General features: G+C 41.4%; 1 protein-coding gene across 4 annotated transcripts in view; it reads left to right on the top strand.

Moving 5' to 3' along the window:
• ephb2b (eph receptor B2b) overlaps window positions 1-26,822 on the top strand; it is a 117,863-nt gene that overhangs the window by 16,973 nt on the left and 74,068 nt on the right. The window lies entirely within an intron of this gene.

Below are 26,822 nucleotides of genomic sequence, written 5' to 3' on the forward strand. Positions count from 1 at the left end.
CATGTCAACGGAAATAGGAGAGAAAGCATTCATCCCAACCAGTTTTTCTAGCAATGTGGCTACCTCAGAGTTGTTTGAGTGTAGGAGTGTGAGTGTAGCAGAGCCTGGAGAGCTGTAGAAATTGCCTTGTGGATGGATGGGAGGGTGTTCAACATCATTGACACAGTGAATTGCTCCTCTGGGATGTACTCTGGAGAAGGTGCAAGGTTGTGTCAGAAGCAAAGTGTGGTTGGGTTTAGTGAACAGACATTCATTATATCAAAGCTTTGCAGCTGCAACGCTTATTTCCGAGCAGTCGTGGCTGGCGCCGTCATGTAGGTCCATTGGGGAATTGGTTGTGCAAATCATTGTTAAATATATAACAAGTGGATGTGAAAAAGAGAGATATCTTAAATATATTGATGTGGCATGGATTTAAGTCAGTACAGTGTTAGAAGACAGAAAAATAAAGTTGATTTACATAAGGTAGCTACAACAACAGTATAAGGAATATATGCAGTATGATGCAGTCTGAAATACCTTAGTTACATGATCAAAGCTGTATACACTGTCAGCCCTTTTGGAGCACGTAGACCTATTTTTGGAGAGAAAAAAAAAAACTTTTATCTAGAAATTTTGAAACTCATAGATATTCATAGTCATTTGCCCTTGAAGCATTTTTACAGAGACAATGCACAGTAGGTGGGAAATGCAAATGATGATTAAACACTAAAAGAGTAGATTACATTAATCAAGTTTTGCATTGAACTCTAATCATCCAATTGCAATTAAAACTCTCAACACTCTGGCTAGACAGTGTTTTAACCCCAGTGTCCAGCTCTCAGACAGTGCTGCAGTGGATTTTTTAGCTCTCACTTAAAGATAACAGGCTTTTTCCCCTCAGTTTTTTTGCTCTATAATCAGTTTCAAATGAGAGCTGGGACTTTGGCACGCTTCTAATGGCGGAGGTTTGATTCAGCCAAAAAGCCTCTTGCGAAGTGGATGAAGAGTTCATTCATACAATCTCAACAGCAAGAGCTACATTATAGAAGATGATCCCTGTTTGAATTATCAGCTTTATTTGTGCTTGTTTCAGTTTTAGTGATTATCTTAATTCTGAGAGCAGTGTGAACAGCTGAGGATTTGTCTTTGTGCATGCAAAACTGGCTTTATATTTATCTGTTGAAATAAAAAGTGCTCACAGCAAACCGCCAAGCTCATTGTATTACAGCCAAGATTATTTTTATTTTCTTCGACATACTTCGGTTGTCAGCCAAGCTGCGATTGCAGAGGAGGAGCTGCAATAAAGGAAGTGATGACTTCTTTCCATTCATGGTATTCAGCAGACAGCAAAGCTCGCATGTTGTTATCACCATTCAAAAAGAAAATAGCACCCCGACCATGTAGTTGTTTTCCATCTTCCATTCCCCTCACTTGTCATCTCCTTTATACTGATTGACTGATTCAGTCAAAGTTCTTGTTGTCACCAGTCGTCAGTGTTTATTCCTCCCACCTATATTGCATTTGAAATCAGTTGACCAAATTACAGGCCAATCAGAGTCAAGGCTGATTATTCATCTTGCGGTGGGCAAGATGTTCTCTTAGAAATGGGACTGGGCAATAGATAGATATATTTATTATTTATTATTTATATATATATATATATATATATATATATATATATATATTTATAAGTATAAAATCAAAGTCTTATCACTACAAGCCCGCATTAGAAAACATTAATTGTAAAGTGGAAAAAACTATATTTACTGTTACAATTGTTGGTGCACATAATAGGTGCTTTGTGCTGTGATTATTAGTGTCTCTAGAACACCTCCTTTGCTCCCTTTGCCAGAATAAAGTACTGAAAAGCATAGACTTCCATGTGAGCCTTTTTCTGGTGATCCTCTAAATTTCTTAATTCTGTCAATGCAAATAGCTGTTGCTCATTTCTGTCCCCTACTTATGTGTGGCTTTTCAGCCCCTCAGCCAATGCCAACAGGAGTTTACACGGCTGAGTAGGAGTCGGATGTGATTTTCAACGAAGACCATCTGCACACAGGATCTTTCGCTCGTGCAAGCAGCATATGCTTCAGTACAGAGAGATAACAGGGCCGGTAAACACAGGCTTGTTCGCTGAGTGAATTAACCTGTCACGACACGCTCCCTGTTGCCCTCCATCTTGGTCGGGACTGTGTGACAGTGAGGGGTTAATTCTTAAAGCCACCCCTGTCCTCCTTGAAACCCACACCCTCACATACACACAGAGTAGGTCCATCAGTAGAGCATGAGTCATTAGTTCCTTTTAGCTCCCTGGCCGGTAGACTCAAGCAGATTGCGTATACTAGACTCAGGTCTGGGATTGCTGAGGGACTTACTGCAAACAATAATCACATATTTTTGTTGGACAGCAAGATCCTGAATTGACTGCAACCAACTGCCTTTTCCTTGTCAGCAGCAGTATTTAATGTGCTGATTATTGAAGCCATGCTTGGCGGGATGGAGTCTGAGCAATACATTATACAGACACATGATGAATTTTAGCACAAGAACTGCAGGCAGGAAAATCATACCTAATCTCCTCATTAAAAATGCAGAAGTCAGCTTGTAATTCAGTCGTTATGTGCGTGCTTCCTTTATTACCTAATGGAGGCCAGAATCGGGAGGCTCAGCTGGGCTGGGCTCGTTCATTTTCGGACCCTGGAGCAGATGTGGGTGGGTTTTTTTGGGGGGGGGTGGGGGGGATACATGTAGGTTCATCACACTTTGTCATCATCAGCACATCATTTCCTCCTCTACAATTAGTCTTGAGAGGTAAGCAGATAATCTACATGTATTACACAGCTGAGCAAGTTTAAACATTCAGCACCTTCAATGGAGGATATCAGTGAGACATAGGCAGAAGATGTCTAACAATGGCGAACGCTGAAGGAGTGATACTTTGCATTTTTATTTGCTATAGCGATAGAAGTGTATGCGTTGCTGTATGTTAGGCCAGAGGGGGAACGAGAGACTGTGAAGGGAGACTATATGGCTTGCAAGATTATAGTTTTAATTACTCCACTTTTTCATTGCTACATGATAGATAGATAGATAGATAGATAGATAGATAGATAGATAGATAGATAGATAGATAGATAGACTGAGAGAGAGACAAAAGGAGCGGATTAGCATTCAATAGTTTGTAATATCCCTCGGCAATAGCACAGAAACCACAAGGGAAGATATAGCCCTATAATTTCTCCTCAGCGAGTTCTTGCTTTTCTCTTTGTTCCTTTTTTTAATGCAGTAAGTGACATGTCTTCTTGGGTTAACATAAGGAACTCTGCCCTTGTTTTCCAGCGCGGAGCTGCTTTCATGTCAACTACAAGCAGATCGGCCGGTGATTTGGCCAGCTCTACTTAATCACTGCCTCACATCACGCACTGCTTGGAAGAGATGTGCACACTTAGACACGTTTATGATTCTCTGAAAGAAATCTACAGATTACTATAGAGATTTTATCTGTAAGCCACAGTATCCATTGATGGGCCCGATATTTTTCCTAGTGAAAACAGAGATGGTGGCTTCGTTGTGCTGATTTCCAAACTGTTTGGGGATGGGAGGGACCATCTGTAGAGGCCAGGGTGCACTCAAGAGACTAGTTTCTGGTAGTGAATAATGATTAAAGTCACATTACACTCTACATTATTCTAAAAATAAGCATATATCTGTGATGCTTGTAATGCAAATATTACCACACTGAAAAACACTGAAAGCCCTCTGTTGATCACATCCTTTCCCCTAACAGCTATGCTAAATCACACCTTCTCTTAAGCTTTAGCTATTGATCTGAAATGGATGTGGATTGCTGTGATATACATTTAACAATTGAAGGCAATCATGCTTTTATAGAATAATTGCTCATTCAACCTGGTTTTAGTGACTGATAAATTCAAGGTCCTTGATTTCATTGTGTGTCTTTATTTTGCGAAATGAACACAGGCACTAAAAGAGGCCGGTGGAAAGCGGAGCTGTGACCCCACTCAAGTCTGATTGTTGAGCAAATGTATAGGCAAACCAGTAAATAAATAAGTATTATTCTGAGCATTATGCCGCTGATTTGGCTTGATGGCATACTTGATACACAGGTCAGACATGTAAGAACAGTCTACAACCACCTACACACTGGAGAACAGAAAAATACATTAGGATAATGTCTTTTTGATAATAGTCTTTTTGTGTTATTGGTATATTATATTTCTGGTGCTCACTTTTTAGGCTTTAAATTTGTACCAATTCAGTCAGAACTAAATGTGCATATTCTAAAGTCAGTAAGGTAGCACACTGATAAAAGTGTGGAACATAAGGTTCAATACAGTAGTACTGTCTTGCCGTCTGCATCGCAGTATAAATTCCTGCACATTTTCTGCTTTTCATATTAAAGTGATTTTAATTAAAAGTTTTATGTGGCAAGTTAGTTATGTTCCATCAGACCTGTTGAAGCTACCACATATAAGCAACAACGTAGTTAGCTTAATGATTGTCAGTGCATTTTTCTGTCATGTATTACCATTACAATCAAGGCTTCATTAGTCTTTTGGTGTCAAGGTTTCCCAAAAAGCCATCTCTCATGTTAAAGCTGTGGTGGAGCCCTGCTGCAATAAGCAGATGCTAAAAATAGCCTCCCTGGTCCAGCCAAGAAATACTGTTTCCCTCCAGTGAAAGAACCGTGCTTCCAACATGCTCTGTCTTTTTCTTTGTTCTTCCTTTCCTCATTTGGAAACACTTGCAGTTGTAGGGAGAAGACTGGTGCTGATATTGGCACATGCTGACTTTGGCCAGTATCTATAAATTGCACGTTCTTTCACTGTAAAGATGACGCAAAGTGCACTCTGCAAGGGTAGGATTAGGGTTTTTCCTAAATGTGAAATAGGCAGGAAGTAGATTGGACTGACCAGACCACAAGTATGAAAAGAGAGACCAAAGGTGATGACATGTATTAGTCCACATTTCAGTTTCCCCAAGATACTTACAGCATACTGAAAATATGCATAGTCATGTTGTCAGAGGTTTCAAAAACCACTGATCTGCTGTACTGTTTTACAAATTTAGTCTAATATTGACTTCATCTAAAATGAACATTAGTAGAGTACCTTGCTGTTTCTGAATGATCTCTCCCCCCTTTTACACGTTGCTTGGTGTAATAGCCAGTATCCACAGAATGAAAGCATTTAACTCCAATCAATGGGATTTATGGCTCCTTTAAAAGGCAAAGGTGTCTTTTCTCTCTTGAAAGTGCTGTTTTGGCTGTCTTCCAGCTTAGATCGGACCAATAGCTATATATGATGAATTGTTATTATCTTGGCTGCCTGCTTAGGATTCACACTTCTCTCCCAAGTTTGAAAGGGATGCAACATTTTCCCGCATTAAGCAGTAGTGAATCGGATTTAAGCAAAGTTTTACCTGCCAACTATATGTCATGTCTTAGTCTACAAGGATGAAACCAGACAAATATAAACCAAACAAATTCAGCTAGAGCTAGGGATTTATTGGACAGCTTACACACATCCCATCCTTACTTTCCCAAGCCTCTGTTCCATTCCTTCTTTATGTACGCCTCTTGAATTCGAGAAAAGTAATGTTCATGAAGCCATTAGGCAGTAAGGTTTTCCCCCTTTTTTTCACAGATTAGCTCACACAAGCAGAATAAATTGGGAGCAAGTGTCAGGGAGTGAGTACTGTCCGGGTTAACAACAATTTTCTCTCTGGTCCTTCTCATGTGTAGGAGAGGGAGGGAGGAATGTACATCAAGGTTAATGCCAAGAAGATGGAGTTGTTTTATCAACTTCGGGACTACTTTTTTATGTAGTTGTTGCTGACTTTGACATTCTGGAGTTCATATCTGCCAGGGAGTGATGAATTGGCATTCTGTCCTTAAAGGACCAGTGTTTAGGATTTAGTGGCATCTAGTGGTGAAATTGCAAATGGAAACCATCTGAATACAGTTCAGCCTTCCAGACAGTGAAACTTGCAAAGTATTTGAAAGGCTAAGGTAATGAAAACATAACAATTCTTATTTTCAGGCGATTATACATGAATGAAAACATGCCTATGAATATTAAATTCCATTTCTGCTATTAGAGTCTCCTAAATGTTACACACTGGGCCTTTAAAATCATAAGCAGTGACTACTTATTTGCTAAAAATAAAAGGGATAGCACCTTATTGTATTGATTTTCAATAGAAAAGGTGCCAATACTGAATCAGAATCAAATTGGAGGATTCCCAAAGACTCCTAGCGGCATACATTGGTTTAGGGTCCTGACCTTTAACCCCCTCTCTGCTGACTAGTCCTTCTTGTCATGGCTGGTGAAAAGGTCGAAGGAGGTTAAGGCTGTTGGGTGATCCGGAGAGCTGCAGAGGTGGGAAGTTATAATCAGCTCCAGATCAGTCTGAGGCTCAGTACTATGCTGTCCTCCTGTAACTGTGCTGTGTAGTTGTCAGATGGAAAATGCACATAGTTGGGATATGGGACTCCCGAATATGAGATTTCATTATCTGATAAGGCAAGATTGGACTTTCCCAGCAAATGTTTTTATTGTGCTCAGGAAGTAAATTGCTTACAACCTAAACCAGAGTGAATGAACTCACAGTTTGCAATATGGCCAATCATATCATATAGTGTTTTGCTTTTGACTGCTGCTGTCATTCAAATGTCTTTTCTCATCAAGTTTGAACTAGTTTACAGTGTGTTATTTTTATCTTGAATGTAGGACGATAGAATGAATATAACCTATATGCATGTAAACACACAAATAGTGATAGGAAAAGAGAATACAGAGCTTTAAAAAATGCCCCAAAATTTTGATCCAAGTGCCCACTTTACTATGACCTGCAGTGTTTTTGTTACACAGCAGACAGTTTCTGCATGAATTACACTCACTTTAAGTGCAGCCTACGTCTTAGCATGAATTTGCTAATAGGTCAACAGTGAAAAACCTCCTCTGTCTCTCTGTAATCTTCTTGCAAACTACTGCTGTTTTCCTACAGTGAGCGCTGGAGTTCATTGAAGAACAAGTGAGCAATAATGAATTACTCTCACGCTGCTTTTGAAATAACAGGAAGTGATTGAATTGATGGTAAATTATGTTTGCGTTACATGTGATGTGTTTTGTTCAAGAGCCTTCATTTTGCGCTCTGTGAAGGGATTTGCTCCACTACTCAAGAATGTCCTATTGTTATCGATAGGAATGCTCATTCTCAATCTATCATGGTGAGTTTAAGAAAAAAGAACAATATATTAATAGCCACTTGCCGTGATTGTGTCTCGCATTAAACAAGTCCGTAATTTGACATTATATAAGAGAGTGAAATAGTACTTATTGAGTGGTTCTTAGTTTTTGATGAACGTCAGGTTCGATTTTGAAAAGGGAGTTGGGTCCGACTCTCTGTCTATAGACTGTGCTTGGGAGCTCATTTGCCTAATCTTGGGAACTAGAGTGGAAGCTGTGTATAATGAGGACTAAGGCTTGTCTGGGATGGCAATGTGGGGTTGGGGCTGGGGGGGGAGGCGAGTCTGAAAGACATGAAGGTATTAATCGGACAAAAGGGGCAACCGAGAAGTTTATGCAGAGGGAGAACGCCTGTGGAATGGTCAAGCATTTTTGCATTTTGACTGCCTTTGTGCAAGTGCAAATCAAAAGACAGGAAAAGAGTGCAAGAAAGGACAGAATGCAGGGATGCTTTCAAGTTTTCAAAAAGGCTCCTCTCGAAAACTTTTTGTCCATGTTAGAGCAGCAGGGACAGGCGTTGATGTTGCGGACCAGGCAATGTACGAATTTCCAAGAAGGATGAATTCTTCAGAGCATGTTTCTGCTTCGTTGAACCTAAAAAAAAAAGAAGCAACGCTTATAACTGCCATAATACGAAAGAGCGGTTACTCGTTCTTACTCAGCTGCATAGTTTCAGAATTTAAAAACAAATAGAATCACAATTCAGGGAAGAGAAACAGTTTATTGGTCTTCATGTAGGAATACATGTTTATGCTGGTCAATTTTTAAGGCATTTTAGGAAAACTACTTTTGTTTCTGATACACTTGCCCTTAAACCTGAATTACACAGCACTAATTGTTGAACGGGTTGTTGGAAATGTTGATGTTTTTCTTTCTTTAAAGTGAAAAGCTGAATCCAAAATGGCCACCATTTTCTGAAGCTCCATTCTCCATTAAGAAATGCAGTTCCAGGTTTCAAGGGGTGAATAATTTATATCAAAATGATAATATTTTGGCACAGTAATCCTACTTAATGAGCTTTATTTTGATGCTACTGGAGCGGGGCCTCATTTTGACCCCAGGACTGACATGCTATCTGAGACACAATGGGTCTCCAGCATCATGTTCATGGTGTTTTGTTTCAGTGAGTTATGCAGGCTATTTGCCCATATGTACATCTGCTTGTGTTTAATTAATCACCATTTTTGACTTAGGAATGTCTCAAGGGCCATAATAGCCTCCACAAACATACAAACAAACACACAAATTCTCATTCTTGGGTGTATTGACACATGCCCCACTCGATCTACACCAAGATCACTGTCAACCTAATTTTGTAATGATACGGGCATTATCCAGTGTAATCTAGCAGTAAATTAATTACAACCCACAATCCCTCATCCCCCTCAGCACTCCCTCAGGAGATGACCACAGTTGCACTTCCACTCATCAGGCTGGATGTCAGTGACAGCCAAGAACATCAAAAACAGCCGATAAGTTAAGACTTTGTCAGGCTACTGAACATTTAAAATGCATATTATGCCCTTTCTGCACAGAAGAATAGATTCAGTAGTGGCAAGTCAGTGCTAGGAATATCCTCAAAGAATAGGATCCAAGAGTCACAGAAAAAAAACCTCCAACCATGTAACCTTGAGGAAAAACCTGATCAAATATTCAGTTTGCCGTTCGTTTGCATAAAACCTGCCAAAGGTGTGAATGCATTACAGTGTGGCGTCCTATTGCCAAGGTCAGCGTACATTTCAAAGTAGCCCCCAACTTTCTGAAAATTAATTCACCCTCATAAATAACAATTAATGGCAGGCAAGTTTGACTTTGCTGTAATTAGTTCTAAACGATGCCCTTAGAAAATACGGAGACTGTTGTTTAAACATGACATTGGAAATCTTATTAAAGCTTAAGGGTGAAAGGGTTTTTTAATTGATGTTAATGTAATCATTGTCAGTTTGTGTACTCATCAAAAATTTGGATGACGTTTGACGGAATGAGAGGCAGCATTGTCCTTCACTAAATTGTAGTTTTCTGTATCCTGTTATGTCCAAAAAAGATAAATCTGTTACATTCTCCAGATTGGTCTCGGCTCTCTGTTGATGGTTTAGTACTTGTAGAGGCCTTAAGTTAGCAGCACAAAAATGGGAGAAAGCATACAGTAATGATTTTCTTACGCAGCTTCAGGGTATTGTAACGGCTGTCGACATGCACCAGGCTGACAGAAAGCCCTCCTCTGAGTCGGCCAAGTAATCCAAGATTAAAATGTATATACACCCATTATCAAGAAAGAGCGAGAGAATAGGCCAGGCACCCTGAGCGCTGAGTACACACACAGTCACACACACACAGGGACACGAGGTCACAGCACTGGGCTGGCAGAATGGGCTCAACGTATGCAGGCACACACCCCAGCAGAGAGAATACACAGGGAAATTAATGCGCACACACACTCTCTCCCAGAGATAAGCTATGGCAGCATGTCGTCAGGGGAATTTGGCCATCCATATCATCAAAAAAAAGAAGGCTCCATTAAATTTTAAGCACCTCAAGAGCTGAGGCTTATAGACTATGACATTATATTTGTAATTTCTGGTATTTATTTGCAGCTATCTCAAGGAAAGCAATCCAAAAAAACTGTTCCCCTGTAACTTTTCAAGCATTTGACTGACTGACTGTTGCAAAACAAAGATAACACAAGCAGAGCTTCAGCTACCTGCATGGCACTCTCACTTCAGAGAGCTGCATGCTTTGCATACAAGAGCTGTCTGACAGTCTGGCAAAAAGGATCTCCTGAAATAATTGACACAGCGAACAGAGCCAGACGGGCTGAGGGTGACAGGGAAAAAAAAAACTTGAAAAGTGTACCCTGGATATTACTTTGTTAGTCAGGAACACATTATAAGAGAGTACACTGTGATCTCTTTGAGTTCAGCTTTTCTCTTGATGCAAAGTTTTGCATGTCAGACCGGTCTGTAGTTTCAGGTGGAAACTTTTGCGAAGAGGCCTCGGAGTGATGAGGTGTTAATTCTCTGAAGTCTTCTTCACAGCGAACAACCCTGATTCTTGTTGGTGGAGTAGAGCCTTTGTCCTCAAAATTTTATAATAAAGCAGTGTGAAGGAATTAAATAAGAAACGGCAGATGGAACTGAGGTTGATTTATCAGCAATTGCAGCATGTGAAATCCTTTCAGTCAGGCTGACTGTGTAACAAGAGACATGATGTTTTGAAATTGTTCTATTCTGACTCAGTGGCACATAGTTGTCCGGACACAGCCCTAGTGTTCTACCTAGCCCGTACAGTTCCAGACACATTTTTGCAGATGTGGTTAATTACGTACTGCTTTGGACAATTAGTAAATGAGTCTGACAGTAACCTCCATGCATTAATCACAGTAAATTACACAGAGGAAGGCGCAGCACAGAGGTTCAATTAACCTTTTAGCCCTCGTCTGAATGTGGCGGATGGGGCTGGTTATTCAGTGAGGGCCCTAACACTCTCAGGTCACCGGGGAGAGAGAGGCACCCGGTGCCACAGAAGACTTGTCAGAGTCGCACAGTCAGTCCCTCCCTCCCTCCCTCCACCAACCAACACTGTCCTCGCCAGGCCCAGTCCCCACCCTTGGGAATCATTGAGCTGTCTGGAAATCAAGGCGACCTTTGTGTCTTGCGGTTTTTCTCACAGCTGCGGTGGCATTTATTTCCAAAGGAGTTGTGCCAGAATCCCCCTATTTATTTAGTTTAATTTAGTTGATGGTTGAAGCTGACCTTGCGATAACCACCAACACAACTCGACAACTCTCCGGAGAAATCAGGAGCCAGTGTTGGGGACTTATGAGGCTATCTCAACTGATCTGCGATCTTTTGCTTGTGGTGATTGGAAATATGAAAGACTTTGCTGTCATTGGTTTGGCTGGGTGTGTGTCTCAGAGCAAGGGTTTCAAATTATTCTTTGGACTCTGAAATGTAGTGAAAGCCACAGAATGCATGCTTCATTTAGTAAGCCAATTTGGCCAGAGACATGACCATGGTGTATCTCTAGCTTTGGATCCCTGCTGGCTGTGTGGCTTCAAGAGTAAATGAGTGACATTAATCCTTAACAGCTATCACCTCATTGCCCTGTAGAGCAAGACACTGATTCATTGATAAAAATGAACTAGTGAGCGCTGAGGATTAAACATACGTGGGTGCTTCCCATCCCCAACTGCTCTCCTGGCTGGTGGCTTTTAAATCAGCGTGTTTTCAACGTCTGTCTGCTTGGTTAACATTTACCTTTAATAACACATATCACAAGGTTTTTATGCTATCCTGGCTAATATTGTGTCTTGATATACGGCTCTCTTGCTTTCTAGCACTTTGTCACAGAAGGAATGCAACTGCTGGGCGTCAGACCAGAGATGTAATCGGAGAATATCAAATTAACACTCAGTATTCTGACACCCCCATTTGGCATTTTTACATGTAGTACCTTTAGTTGTTGTTGGATTTACAACCTGTCCTGAGCAAATGGGGAACTGTTAAGCAAGAGAAAGAGAGAAAGAGGGAGAAATACTTTTTCTTCCTGCCATGAGAAACAGAAAACAGAAATGGACAAATGAAGAGCTAGAGACAGAGGAGACATACAGACAGATAAATGAGGAGGAAATACTCTTCGCTGCTGCTGAGTCCTTTCCCACAGTGCTGCCTCTGTCCTGCCTCATCCCGTCCAGTTTGTGCTTGTTGGTTGATGCTGATGTTTCAGGATTGATTTGTCTGCATTCAGCAGTGAGGCACCCCATACAAACAATAAAACAGGCATGCGGCCCTAACACGCTGCCCTCTTGTTTCCGACTGCCCCTGTGAGAACCAGTGGTCACATGACCTGGCGAGTCATTGCACGAATGCAGGGGGACTCTGGGGCTCTCCCCCTCTTGTGGTCCCCTCAAAATCCCTGCTCCCCTGGGCCCACAGCTCTCTCTCACACACATACACACACATGCTAAACCACTATGCACTAATGCCTTTTTGTTGTGCCAACACACACATACAGGCAGGCACACACACATTAAGTCAACTCAGCACAACAGACACATGCTCTAAACCCACATACACAGTCACTCATGCATACAACTATATGTATGCACACTTGTGCACACTTCACCCATAACTCTTGAGTGCACGCATACATGCACGGCCACCCACATGCACAACAGGCACGACCGACAATAAAACACAACCTTGGGCTTGCAGATGCCTAAAAGAACACGACCCTTTGTCATCCATACTGGGACCTTTTCCTCTGGGGGAGGAGCACTATTCAAGGTCGAAACATGATTTTAGCCTTTAAACCTCCATCCCAAAACATTAAAGGGCCTCACACAGACAGTCACACACACTCTCCCCTTTTCTTTTATCCTCCTCATGTCTTTCTACCTTCCACACTGCAAAAAAATCTTAATAAGTCACGTAATCCTGTGAAAAACTGCCTCTTCACTACCCATCACTTTTGAAAGGAAATCATTGCTTTCAGAAAGTTTTGGTTGAATTACATGACATTTTCTCTCTGAAGAAGTGTTCTGCGGGTGGTATTATTTGATTTCAAAAATACAGTAAAAGGTTAGAAACAAGTTAAAATTCTTCATTTTTAAACTTTACTTGTTGAAGGCAATTCCACATGCTCATGGCCCCCCTAACATCTGACCTATAACACCCAGATATCATGTTACATGATGTCATATAAGATACTTTTATAAACACAGCCAGTCTGCGATCGCATTTATAAAATAAGTTCTCACCAGTATTTTTGTACAAACATAACATTATTCAGGAAAGACAATTCTTCGTTGTCTTAATTTAGCCATTTTGTGTAACGGCTTAATTTTACCGTTTGCTCTGATAAGACAAGTGTTAAAAAAAGAAAGTAAAACCAAGTGCAACTTTTTAATGGGCATTTTTTGCAGTGCACGAGTAGAAGCCACCCCCCACCACTCTTGTTGCCGCTCGGCTGGAATTCCTCGCGGATCACTGCCCGCGCCCTCTTTATTCCCATTCTGTGCGTCCTCCGACACCTGGCCGTTGCCCCCCTAGTCCTCTCTGCCCTCTCCCTGCTCTCCCCTCTAGCCCCTCATTAATCGGTCCTGATATTGATGGGAGCTGAATGCTGGCAAATGACTGCCTGTGAAGCCACCTCATACACCCGCTTCTCACCCTGCCTGCAACCACATACAGGCTTGATTAGCATGCCAACCGTTCTCCATGCCTGTGAATCAGTCCCTCTGTGCTTCAGCTGGCTCAGTCCTTCACTCTATCTATCCATCTATCTGTTTATTTATCTATCTATCATTTTGTTCCCCTCGGTTCCCACGTCTGCTCTTGTTCTTTTGGTTTTCAAACCTCTCCTGGCAGCATTAATGTTTCACTTTTGTGCATGTCTCCAGTGTTCCTCTCTGCCACCTGTTGATGCCTTTCTATCAAGAGGCTTTGTAAGATCCCAATAAAAGGGTTTTCACACTGAAAAGACATGGATGCATACACACAACCACACAAATGGCAATTAAGACTCAATTCAAGATCCACAAAGGAATTGTCTCCCCGGAACATCAAACATACATTCATATAAAAGTTTGAAATTGAGTTTGAACCAAAATATTTCTCTTACTTTATGAAGCTAAGATACACACAATCAATACATGCTCAGGTCATTATTGATTTTCTAACAGACTAATTGATACTTCTCCTGAATCCTGAAGTTCAAACAGATAGTTTGTAATACCCTTGAAGCTGAGTAACAAACCATCATGCACATCGAGTACACATGATAATATATTGCATAGTGTGAATGCATTGACACCCTCAGATCTGTACTTTCAATGAACTTAGAAATACCGTTCCACATATTTCAACCTAAAACAGTTTTACTTGCGTGACACCGTCTGATTTTCTGCACATTTCCCTGTAACTATCAGTGTTATGGAAAAAGGGGCTTTACAGAAATCCCCTTTCATATATGGCCTAATGTGTAATATCCTAGGAATGAGATTGTTTTTAAGAGAAACAGTTATGGAATACCGTTAATGGTTAAAGAGATGAACAGATAAAATGTTTTCCTGGTGACAAAAGCAAAACACTCCCACACCCGCTGTGAGTTTTTAATAAATGATATGCTTTCAGAAAAGAATGGAGCCAGTGTGGGGAATTCTTTTGTTTTGAACTTTAGTATGAGAGTTGATTTTAGAAACAGTGCAGCCAAAATTAAACCACATGGAAGAGCCTCAGAGTTTTCTGCTGTTTACTGCAGTGCAACCAAGATGCCAATGTTTAGAAATCAGACTTCTCTAATGTTACAGAGCTTTGAATACCTGGGTGGTGAGGCAACACCATGTAGCTCAACAGGTTTATCTCCTTTCTGATAACCAGCTCCCTTTATGATTCCCTCCTCGCTCCTACAAGACAACGCTATCTTGACTAGGGGGAATGGAGTCATCCATTACTGTTAATGACATGCTGCCTATCACACCTCAGCACCCCACTGACCAGTTACCATAGCAACAAGCGGCCGCTCTGGTATGTTGACATGTCTTTTGCTTTTCCGAGTCCTGACTTTGAGCCGCACCAGGCAAAACACTCAAACAGACAAATGTTCCCCACCCTCCTCCCTCTCCTGGGCAGCACTATCGGCCGCTATTACTCTCCACTAGCTCTGTTTGGATGTCTTCCTCCTGTGCTCACCTGTCAGAGGTGGCCCCTGGTGCTGAAATATGCCTTTTGTCTTTTCCCTGTTGGAATGAAACCATAAAGTCACTCACAGACAGAAGTTTGCAGTCCCCTTCACGACTGCTCGCTCAAAAGCAATCTGTCTTTGATCTGTGTCACGAGTAAACATGGTGATAGGAGTTAAACCCAAGGTCGAACAGACGCTGAAAACACTTATGCATTTGAGCTGTTCAGGAGATAAGGGAAACAAAGTACTCTGTCAGGCTAAGTGGCTGTAATGGCTACAAAACAAACAGACGGAGGGCCTGCTGCTTTAGAGCAAAGAAGGACTTTGCATTCCACAGAGGACCACAAAGCATCTCTGGACTTAACTTGAGCCAGACACTGTTTGTTTACCTTGCAGGTTGTAATGCAAACATTTATCTGAGTTTATGGGCGAAAGGCTAGGACTGGTCTACACCTTCCTGTCCCCGACATAGTGCCACATAAGGCAACTCTTTGTGCCTGCAGATTACAACATCGTGAGAAGGGAAATGCATATTTCAGAAGCCAATAATCTTTAGTTTAGTCAAAGCTAACCTGGCACATTCTGGCACTCGATGTGGAGAATTACGAGACCAACCAGAGTGAACCAAGAGTTCCTCAGTTCTTACTGTTCTTCTTCTTCACTTTCCTCCTACTGTCTAGTACTATTTCTTTGAACCCCATTACCACTTGTGAGACTCAAAACTTTTTTTTTGCTTTTTTTGCTGCCTCCAACCCCAAACATGTCTATATTTCCCCCCCTTAGGAAATGTGTGTGTGTGTGTGTGTGTGTGTGTGTGTGTGTGTGTGTGTGTGTGTGTGTGACAAACTCTTAAAGACACAGAGCACGGGTTTTGCTGCAGAGTACCCCAACTATAAAATATTGATGAGTATGCTTGTAAAAGTGTTTTGATTTTGTTAAACAAGGACTCAAGTTAATTATTATAATTTAAAACGGTTCATAAAATGGATCATTGTGTTCTTGTTGTAATTCAAGTTGTTGTCGCTTTTATGAAATGGTCGATGACCTCGTTTTGTCCCTGAAGACTTTACATTTCAAAAAGATACACTTTAGATGATTTCATTTGCTCTGGCTGGCCCTGATTCGAGGTTAAGAGTACACACTAACGCTGTGAGGACGGACACAGGTCATGGAAATGAGTCTGGCGGGTTTTTTGTTTCCTCATACAAACAGAGTCTGTCCTTCTTTGCTTAAGTCTCCTCCATCTTTTCTTTCTCTTTCCTCTTTTCTCTCCCCACTCTCATTCGGTTTCTGTCTTCCACTCATTCACAGCTGACCACCATGAAACCATTAGCTCTCTGTTTGTGCTCCACTGGTATCCAATATCTCCCAGTTTATGTTAGTTTGACTAACAGAAGGTCCTTAAGGTGCCTTAATGGTTTGCCAACACAATTTCCATTGTGCCGTGCAGTGGGTGATTAAGAGGATGTTGATTGCTGGGGCTTTAGGGGTGCCTGTACTGTAAGCGATATTTGGGTTATTCCAAGGCCTGTTGTCGCTGTGTGTCTGTGTGATTGGATGCAGTAATGGTCCCAGTAGTGCAGCAGACAGGCATGTAGCTGAGGTACTGCCTTCCACTGCCTCCCATTCCCTGCTTTATAGACCTCCAGGGGGTCACGACCCACCCCATAACTCTTCCAACGGCAGAGAGGGAGAGGACCTAGCTCACAGGCCTGGAATCCACCAATGTGCCTATACCTCCTGTGTGATCCCTCCCCCTAGTTCTTCTGTGAAATCTGTGGTCCCCAGCAGGAGAGGCATGGTGGGGACTGACAGTGGTGGTGATAGTTAAACAGTCACGGCTGTTTGGAGGTACACTCGCCTCCTCCTCGGGTCAGGGAGTATAAGGGACTAGGGCTGAAAATGGGGCGTCTTGTCAGCGTAATAAAGCAATGTCAGGGGTGGCAGGGAGGAAACAACTCGTATGAGTCGGAGTGGAGATGGGATGAAAGAGGTGAAAGGAAGTGGGGAGTGAAGAAAGAAAGAGGACGAATAAAACAAGAGAGACACGACAGAGGAGGCAGGTGAGGGAGAAAAGAGAAGGAGAGATACATTGGGAAAAGTGGAGGGCAGACACAGTGTCTATGGTATACTGCTAAGTGAGAATAAATCATTACTCCTCTTTTACCATTCCTACATGACTGCAGGCATTGTAAAACACACATAAAGATACCCATTAATACGCATTATTACACCCTCACATCTAGCCTCCCTCTTTCAAATGATAATACCGTATCATTCGTAACGGCAGTATTTTATTGCAAGTTGCTCAACCGCACAGCATCTTCCCTTTGCCTCACCCACCTCCCAGCTTTGTAATGTGCATACATAATTTAGGGCCTCTTGTCTTAAGTATTATTCTGCCCCTAACATCATGCAACGGAGAAGTGAGAAAAATATGTTAGCTAAGTACATCATGCCATTGATTAACTAGCAGGAGGCCTGGGAGGTGGAAGGGCTGGTGTGTGTGTGTGTGTTTGTGTGATGTGTGTGTGTGTGGTGAGGAGAGGAGGGTTGGGGGTTGCCATATCTGCTCAGACAGAGAAACAACTTTGATCTGATGACTGTCTTGGCAGACAGGCGGCATTGACTGGCGAGAGATCAACTACCCTAGTTTAACCCTGTGATGTTTTCATGCATCAATAACGCTGTTCAAATTCCTCTGCATGACACATAGGCAGGATGTGTTGTACCTGGAATCAAAACAGAAGCTACAACAGAAACTAGTCATTAGTTCCCTGCTTCTAGGCAGGTATGGCTGAATGACTAATTTGAATTATTCAGGGGTGTCAGTTTCTTAACTCAGAGTTCAGTTGATTTGTTTGTTGATTCCAAGGTGTCTTTTTGTGGAGGCAACATATTTCCAGTTTAACTGAACAGAATTGATTCCAAAACCAACGTTTTTTTTCTTTGCTCAGCTGTGGTTAAGACTTGCCACAGATGTGCTTGAACACATATGGAATTCTTAATGTTTGCACGCCAACTTTTTGATTTCTCAGTCACCGTAATAAAATGACATATGACTGCACATGCTGGTTTTTCAGTGTATGTAGAGTAAAAACAAACAAAAAGATGAGTATGTAGCATATGTTTTCCACATTTTCATGCATCTTCTAAACTTCTATGAAGATGATTATATTTTTGAGCAACTTTGATCGGGCTGAAAAATTGCACCAGTTCTAATTTTCACAATCTTGAAAAAGTAAAATACATGCTTTAAATTTTGCACTGACTGTGGCGCTGATGCAACTGCTTTTCCCTCAACGTATTATGCACCCTAAATTATTCAGCCATTTATTCTCAGGACCAAAACAGAATTAAATACCATATTGTATTTCTTATTTTCTCTTCCTCTAAAAGCACTATAGTGACTGCGACAGTTGCCAGTTACTATAGTTACAAAAATCTGTTTGGTTCCCGATAATGCCACACATACACAGAGACACACAGTTAGAGGTAAATGCACTTCATAATTGTCCACCAGTACACAGATGTGTGTATGAATAGCGATGTGTCATAATGTGGTTATGGAACAAGATCAACAAGCAACTATAGTCTTTATTCATTCAATAGAATACAGTACATGAGCTTTCTAAACAGAGGCAAGAGGAACCTGATGTATTACTGAAGCTAATTAAAAGTGTTGCCGTGTTTCCTGACTGCATCAGTGTAGTTGCTGTAAATTCTATTACAGCTTGATTTCCAAAAGCTGATTATTTCACAACAAAATGTCTTCACAAGTACAGCGAGGGTTCCTTGCTTGCCTCCTTGATTGCTTGTAATCATAACTTAGCCTGAGACAAATACACACAGCTTTGCAGCAAAGAACAGCTACTCATTTATTTAAATTTCGTGAAACATTTACAGCTCCAGATGAGTCACATTTATCATTAAACACAATAAAGATCTTTTCACTGTTTCTCCCTGAGTGCTTGACCCAGAAACCAGATCCCAGGCAAAAAAAGAAAGTGTGGCATGTAAGGTGCTTTTTGAGACAGATTTGTTTGATACATGATGACATGCAAAACTAATTTGTCAAGCACATGCTGCGGTCTTCAGTTGTCATTTGCAGCAGTGGGGTGTTGGTAAATCTTTGAGCAGTCTTGATATGTCTCAAAAAGAGCAACTGAAATTCAGCCCTTTAAAGGGCTTAAATACAGCTTCATTTATAAGACTGGTTCAAAAGTGCAGAGACCTTCAAAAGTGTCTTCTCAGTGTGCTGCTTTATCAGTTGGTGTGTATTATTTGTAAAGGTTGCTGGCAATCTTTTACTTGATGCATTACAGTTTAGAGACGTTGAATTAGTAATGGGAAGAGAATATTCCTCTGTAATTAACATAATAAGGGAACTTAAAACAGCTATTTTGCACATTTTCTTTCCCTGAATATTCTTGGTCAGATAGCTGTGGGGCATTGCAGGGTGCTGTAGAATATTGTTTCTTTTCATCTGAATGTTTCTACATTACAGTCCAGCTTGTGCAGTATATTGGTTCACTGATTTGCTGGGACATGTTGGGCCTCATAAAGGTCTCTGTGAAGGCTGGCTGTTACTATCCATACTGCATATTTCATCATAACCTTTCTACATTCACAATTCACTGTTTACAAGACCCTTTATATGAAAACAGTCCATGTGCATTTGGGGTCTTGTGGTCAAGGATATCTCCAGTTATAATATTTATGATTTTCTTTTGGAAAACAACAAAACCACATTAATAAAGATACTTCATAGGGTTACATTTCTTTCCTACTGTTTGAGGTCTCAGACTCAAAATAAGCGTATATGTCAAAATCTACTGTCCAGAACAGTAAGCTACACACAGCCTTTCCCCATACATTTAAAAGTATGGGCCTTGTTGTCATTAGTGAACAGGTAGGGATTCACTGTCTGACTTTAACACTGACTGGCATATTGTTCATTGATGTTTTTATTGTCCGAGTGCCGCAGCTCTGTCAGGGAGTTGCGGCCCTCGCAGGTCAACAGTGCAGCCTTATCACCAAACTTCAAATGACAAGAACCCAGGGCCTCTGCACAGGAATTTACAGCAGGTTTTAAAGGATCTTTCAGAGGATGAAAGGCTCTTTAAAAGGATGTAGAATAGGCCATAAACTAGATTTGTTTGTCAGACTTTTAATGACTTGACTTGGCACACATTATGTAGAAGGATGTAGTTTGACTAGATATCAAATAGAGGGTGAATCCTTTTACCAGCCAAACAAGGACAGGCCGTCACAATAAAAAGAGGTACTTATCTTTCACACACATTTGCATAGACAATAACATGTGCACAGCACACACACACATGCCTATACATACGGTTCCTTGTCGAACTCTTGGGGTGCTGAAAAACAACAGGGTGGTACCTATCAGTCTCCACTTAATTAATCTCCAAAGTGTTCCTCTTGCAATATATCGCCTTCACATTTTTCAGTTGGCATCAACCCACAATTTGCTAGAGCTGCCAATCAAAACTGTTGGCAAGGAGATAGCTGCTCCCTTGATTACCACAGACATCATCTCATGTAGGACAAATTAGGAGGGGAAATGGGTCCCTTTGCCCCCACGGTTCCAGTTGAGTATATTTTTAAGCTGGGGGGAACATCTTGTCTTTTGGGCTAATACAAGCGTATCATGGTCCTACTGCTCCTACAGGGCCTGTAGCTGTGTTATTACCGGCACAGCCTAATCAAGGACCAGGGAGAGAGGGAGAAAGAGACTAAGAAAACGAGAAAGACAGTAGAGAGAGAGAGAGAGAGAGAGAGGGGGAAAAAAATCCTCATGTGAAGCCGAGGACCACACATCCGTGAAATAAAGGATTCCTCCATGTTCTTGCAGGAGCTGTGTACATTTTTTAATCATCCATTTTTAACTAATGGCTTGTAGGCAAGGCGTGGGAGGCTTGCAATGATTACTTCCATCAAGTCAATTAGAAGTGGTATCTGAAAAGCTGTCACTTTGATGAAAAGTGATTTGTACACCCCTGTCTAACTTTGCTGCAGGTATTTCCACCGCACTCGTAGATGAACATTACAGTGCTCATACAGCACTTAAAATGATTGGATGGCTACATGAATGTCACTTGTGCGCCCTCTTTTTGAATCATACGCATGTTCTCTTCAGCTGCTGCTTATAAAAATGTGGGACCCACTTTTACAGAATTTTCCACTGCAGAATTTAAAATGTACTGATCTGTTAAACAGGTCTCGGTGGGTTGTCAGGGATTTGGGAAATATGGAAAGCGTACTTATAAATCCTCTAGTCTGTGTTATTGGCCAGGTTTCTTTCACACAGCTTATGATTGGCCAGGTGACGGTTCCCACTCGCAATTTATTGCTTACATTGATGTCTCTCTGCCATGAAATATGGTGTCACTCAGAACTAACTACATTTTAATGGTGAAACTCCACTAATGATACACCTACAGGTGCCGCTAATAGAAAAAACACATCTTGACGTATGGAAAGAAAAGCTCTACTTTCAGATGATTGGCATGGCAATGGGGTGCTGCAATCACAGGTGAGATAAGACAGTGACAGTTTCTGAAAAATATCTTGGAGCCATGGAATAGTGGATAGCTGAAAACGAATTGTTCCTGCTTGGTCTTCTTTTAGTAGAGCCCATTGATCACAAAAAGGTGATCTCTGTAGGTATTTTGTAACTCTAGATTTTCAGGATTTTGTTAGAAGACAACCCTGACACACTCTATATTCAAAGAGAATATCCTGTTGTGAATGCATGAATATCTAGTCCTTGAACATACTGTACTGTAATACAACAACCACATTTTCAAACATAATATTTTACTTGCACTTGAGTAGGAGATACAAAATGTACCTGTCAATAATAGTATACTCAATTCAACTTTGTCTCTGCAATTGGACATTTTAAAAAGAGACAATATGTGGTGGAATATGCAGCAATTAATACAGTATTGGGTTATTTGTTTGGACAACTAATGAGATTACACTGTGTTCCATCATCAGAAAAATAAAAGAAATCCCTGAGATACGCAGTGGAAGGCAGTTATAGCCAATTGAAGGACTTGACAGTTTGTTCAGTCATACATCAAGTTGTAGTTTTTGCTTCTCTTACATTTGCTTTAGGCTATTGCCCCTTGGCCTTGCTGACAAGTTAAGTTGCACTGACTGATAACACAGCTCGGCTGTGTAGGGATTACTGTCGTACATCCTGCTTGAGGCCCCTGGGAACGCCATGCTGTATCATTCTGTCAACAGTTAGCGCTCTGAGAGAGCTGTACTTTCTGTGCGTTTGTGTTTGTGTGTGTGGTACCATATTTCACACTGCCCCGTCCTCTGCCAAAATCAACTACCCAGCTTCCTCTCTCATCTTCCCTTGCCTTGGAAAGCACACCACTCTGCAGCCTTGATGAGGTGGGGCTGAACTTTGAGCCCTACCTCATCGCTCCCCAAAACACCTACATCATCATCTCAGCTCCGAAACCTGCAGGACTCAGGACTCAACAGTAACCTCCACACCACATAAATCTCTCTGACAGAGTGATGTCTCACCAGTGACACACCGGGTAGAGCCCTGGATACCCAGGGCTGCGTGCCAGCCTGCCTTAGACTCTTGAAAATGAAGAAAAAAAGCCATCCTTCTGGGGTTTGGGCCAGTGCCACATGGTCCACAAAGCCCCTGTTTCATTGTAAAAGTGGGATTAAGAATTCATTTAACACACAGGGATCTGCTGTTATGTGACAGTGGTGGGAGCTCTACTGTACCTTAATGGGCCCAGCTTGTGCTGACAGATAAGTTGAGCTGAGCCGCTCTGGACCAGGGACTCCATCCGCTTCTTCCTTCTAAATGAAACAGACTGTTATTCTTTCCAGCCGGCCATACAGTAGCCCTGTCCATCATTAAAGCTATGAATCATGTCTCTGCACTTGCACTGGCTCCCTCAGGGGTATATCATTGCCTTGCCCCTTAATCTGGGCAGATTTCCGTGCCGGGTCCACTATATAGGGTTCTGTTTTTAGCACAATGAACAGCTTGCTCATGTTACTCTGCAACTGTACTGCATACCACAATCTTCCCACATTTGCCATCAAATACTAAGGTTTCAGGTGAAATGCCAGTAAATGCGCTTGCGCCCTTCAGCAGTGGTTAAACTGAACATTACCCAGCATGGCTTTTATAGGGAGAATGTTTAGCTGCTTTTTAGCCTTTTTAGCTGTCATTATCACAGCCATGGGAAGCGCCATATGTGGTTTATGTCGATGCTAAATTGAATGTTGAGGGATTTGTTCCATAGAGAGCAGAGGCTACAGTTCTGCTGGTGAGAAAGATAAAAAGAAGTCATGCCTCTAAGCTGCTTCACGCTGTTTTGGAGGTCAATTGCTTCTTCAAAATACTCTCATTAAACTGTAGGACCTAAATATAGGCTAGTTTGTTAGAAAATTGGTATATTCTCTTTGATTCTGGTTTGAACCGCCATGTCAGAGTAATTTATATGCGGAGTTTTCCCTCAATACTGATGCAATAAGTTGCAAAGAAATTTGTGAAATTGGAGAGAGAAGTCACCCTTTTAACAATGTGATTGCATACGAGCATGTATCAGCTTGTATGTACTTAGACAGAAAGACAAAAAAATAAAGCTGCACTTGTTGCATTCCCTGCCTGCAGAAAAGGTGTACGAGTTAGAAGATGTAGTTGAGAGATTAGCCACAGCAGTTGAAAAAAATTTCCATCCATCACTCAGACTGCAGAAATCTGTCTGTTTGCTCTAACTAATTGGCCATCCATCTGTCAAAACCCGGTTTCAATACCCTTTGGACAAAGTCTGGATGGTCAGTCATCATCGTAAACCAACTGCAAATGTCGAGAAACAGGCTGACAGGAAAAATAAATAATATATCCAGGAGCAAACAGTGCCTTGTGCAGAGAATGTGAAAGGATGAATACATTTTAAATGCAGCATACACAGCATGTTAATATTAAGTAGAGATTCTCTCTCAATACGTTGTGATGCTTTCATTTATTAATTCAGCAACACAATGGCTTGTAGATAACTTTCAGTCTGAAGTCTTTGTGTGTGTCTGTGTAAAATGCTTATTTTCTAACTCGTGGTTGTTTGAGCCGAAATGTCTTTTCTGTGAACAGCTCTTCTCTGTATCCCTCATTGAAAATGCTGTTGCTTTCTTTAGAAAGCTGAGATGCAGCATTGACCCCTCTTAGAGAAGAAGAGTGTTGTTGTAGTACCACAGCCCCCCTTCTCTCCCCCTCCTGTCACTTCAGACAGCCTCTCACTGGAGAGCTCTCTCTCAGATCAGCACTAAACTCTCTCCTTAGTCTCAGGAAGTGTTGGAGGAAGCACTCTCAGCCTAGTAGGCTTTTCTTAGACTCCTAGGTCTCATTGCATATTCATAGCCCCCTCCACAGTAGAGGGTATCAAGTTTAAAAGGAGAAAAAAAAAAAAGACAGCCAAGCTTTAATTATTTACTGTGATATTGTTAATATTCTCTGATTTTAGATTACAATACATTAAGGTTTGGTCATTAATGTTTCATATTTAAAAAAATTTTTTTGTTCATGTGGACAGTGAAGCAGTGCTGCCTGCGTGGAGGCCATTTTCCCATGAGCATGAACAGTTAAAACATTTTTATGCATCACTCTCCATTGCTACACAAATGATGCAGAGACACTTACCGCTGTAAGTGGAAATTGAGAGGCTGGAAATTGTCATCAGATCTTTGTCCTTCTAAACAACACTGTCTAGTGTTGGGCAAATTCATTACGCAAACAAACCAGGTTACACAGCTTTATATTAAGCATGAGCAAACTGCAAGCACCAGAATCTTTTCTTAATGAATCGTGGAGAAAAATTCAGAGTAATCCTTTTCAGTTTTATACTGTAAAATACAGTTGGTTACAAAATGAAGCAATTACCAAAGCTGCAGTAACAATGCTGCCTTTTGTTGAATGCAGCTCATACAACACTTAGAAAGTAATTAGAAAATTAACAGAAGGATGGGGAGAAATTGCAAGTTTCTGATTATGCAACTCTTAGTAAACTGTAAATGATCAGTTTTTTGTATTATTAAAATCTGTGTTTTTATTTTTATTAATAAAAAAAAATAAAAATAGCACCTAAAACAAAAACACAAACAGAATTTGCAGGTCGAGTGATTTCACATGCAGCAAGTCCAGCTTCAGTTTCTCTTTAAGTTGCAAAAACTGGTCACAGAAAACAAAATGTACTCTTCGCACTCTTCGTCAGAGCAAGGAGAATACGTACTTCTTTTATTCTGGTATAATGGTTTAAAATGACACCTGGTTTTAACCGCACAGGGTCTTCCTTAGGACATAAACAATAGACAAATACAGATTGATTACATCTGGTACTCCATATCAACATATGGCGTATTGTCTATTGTACACGGTACAGTGTATTGCCGATTGTGACAAAACCCACAAACACATGATGTTGCCTGTGGGACAGTGTGCCTTTACACTCAAATCTCTTTCTCATTTGACATCACTGCCAATCCCGATAGTGGAAAAAATTCATACGCTTACTTCGTAAACAAGTGACCACAAGAAAAAACAAAAATAAGAGATGCCTTCAGTTGGATTCAGACGAGAGCCTCTGCAACCTGTCCTCCTCCTGATTAATAGCCAACGTGTCTTGCTGAGCAGCATGCTCTGCCACGGCTGGGGGTTCAGACTGTGAACGAGGAAGTGGCTGACAGTGGTGAGCTATGTGCTGCTCTGCTCCATGGGAGGTAATGAATTGGTGTGGCTGCCAGGACTGAAGTGTAGACAGCAGGAGGAAGAAAAGTGATCAGTCTTTTAGGGTGAGGTACTACTTGTCCAGCACGCGGGCCGCTGATAGCAGGAAAGACAGAGCATGAAAGAGAAGGGAAAAGAGGGTGGAAGGTCTTTGTAAGAGAAGAAAGAGAAAGAGTTTAGAACAGGACAAACTTAATAAGAGAAAGCAGACAGAAAAAGACAGAAAAAGAGAAAGAAAAGGATGGGTGAGAGGTGGGGTGTCACCCACTCTATGTTAACATTCCTGCAGAAATTCACTCCCTGTTCCCCCACAACACTCCTTAAACCACCACAGAGGGGGTTCATTATTCTCACTTTACTCCTCCACTAATTATCGTTATCATTATGGAGGATAATTACCATTTCACTGCCTAACACCCATGTAGGCTGCACTGCTCTGAGTCACACACAAGGTTATCAATAGCTGCTCAATTGCAGTCTCATCTGCCTAATTATACGATTTGGGCTTTGTGATAACTGAATAGGATGTGAAATCTAGTATTATGCCTTGTGAGTACTGGTGAGACGCTGAAAGTCAGCAGAAGGCCCTGGAATACACTGATGTGTGTGGAGCCTGTTAATTAAAAGCTGTGGCTTTTGCTGGAATATAAATCAGAGGAAATCCAGGGTTATGAAACAACTGGAAGACTCTAAAATATCCTGCACGCTGGCTGAGAGCTGCATACGCAGTTAAACAGAATCCTCTGAGATCTAACTTCAGATCCTCTATCTTTGGTTTCCTTCACTCATTACCCGTAATACATTTCACAAAGAACTTTTACATGTTATCTGATTTTATGAATTTCTTCTCTAGGATCTACTTTCAGTTAACCCACACTATTAGCACCAATTCAATCAGTTCATAGCACAGTATCAATGAAGAGCTGCAGCAGCATGCAGTTGTTCAACAGACCTCTATTACAGTCGCTGGCTGTGACTTATGCTAAGCTTAGTAGCTGTGTTTGTCGAGGGGGTCTCTAAATCCCTCTGTGGCATTTTGGAGATGCAGCTGACGCCTTGAACCTGGTGAATGCTCTCTCCATCTGCTGCAGCTCAAC

Source organism: Dicentrarchus labrax, unplaced genomic scaffold (genome assembly GCF_905237075.1).
Source record: "Dicentrarchus labrax unplaced genomic scaffold, dlabrax2021, whole genome shotgun sequence".
Taxonomy (NCBI): Eukaryota; Metazoa; Chordata; class Actinopteri; family Moronidae; genus Dicentrarchus; species Dicentrarchus labrax.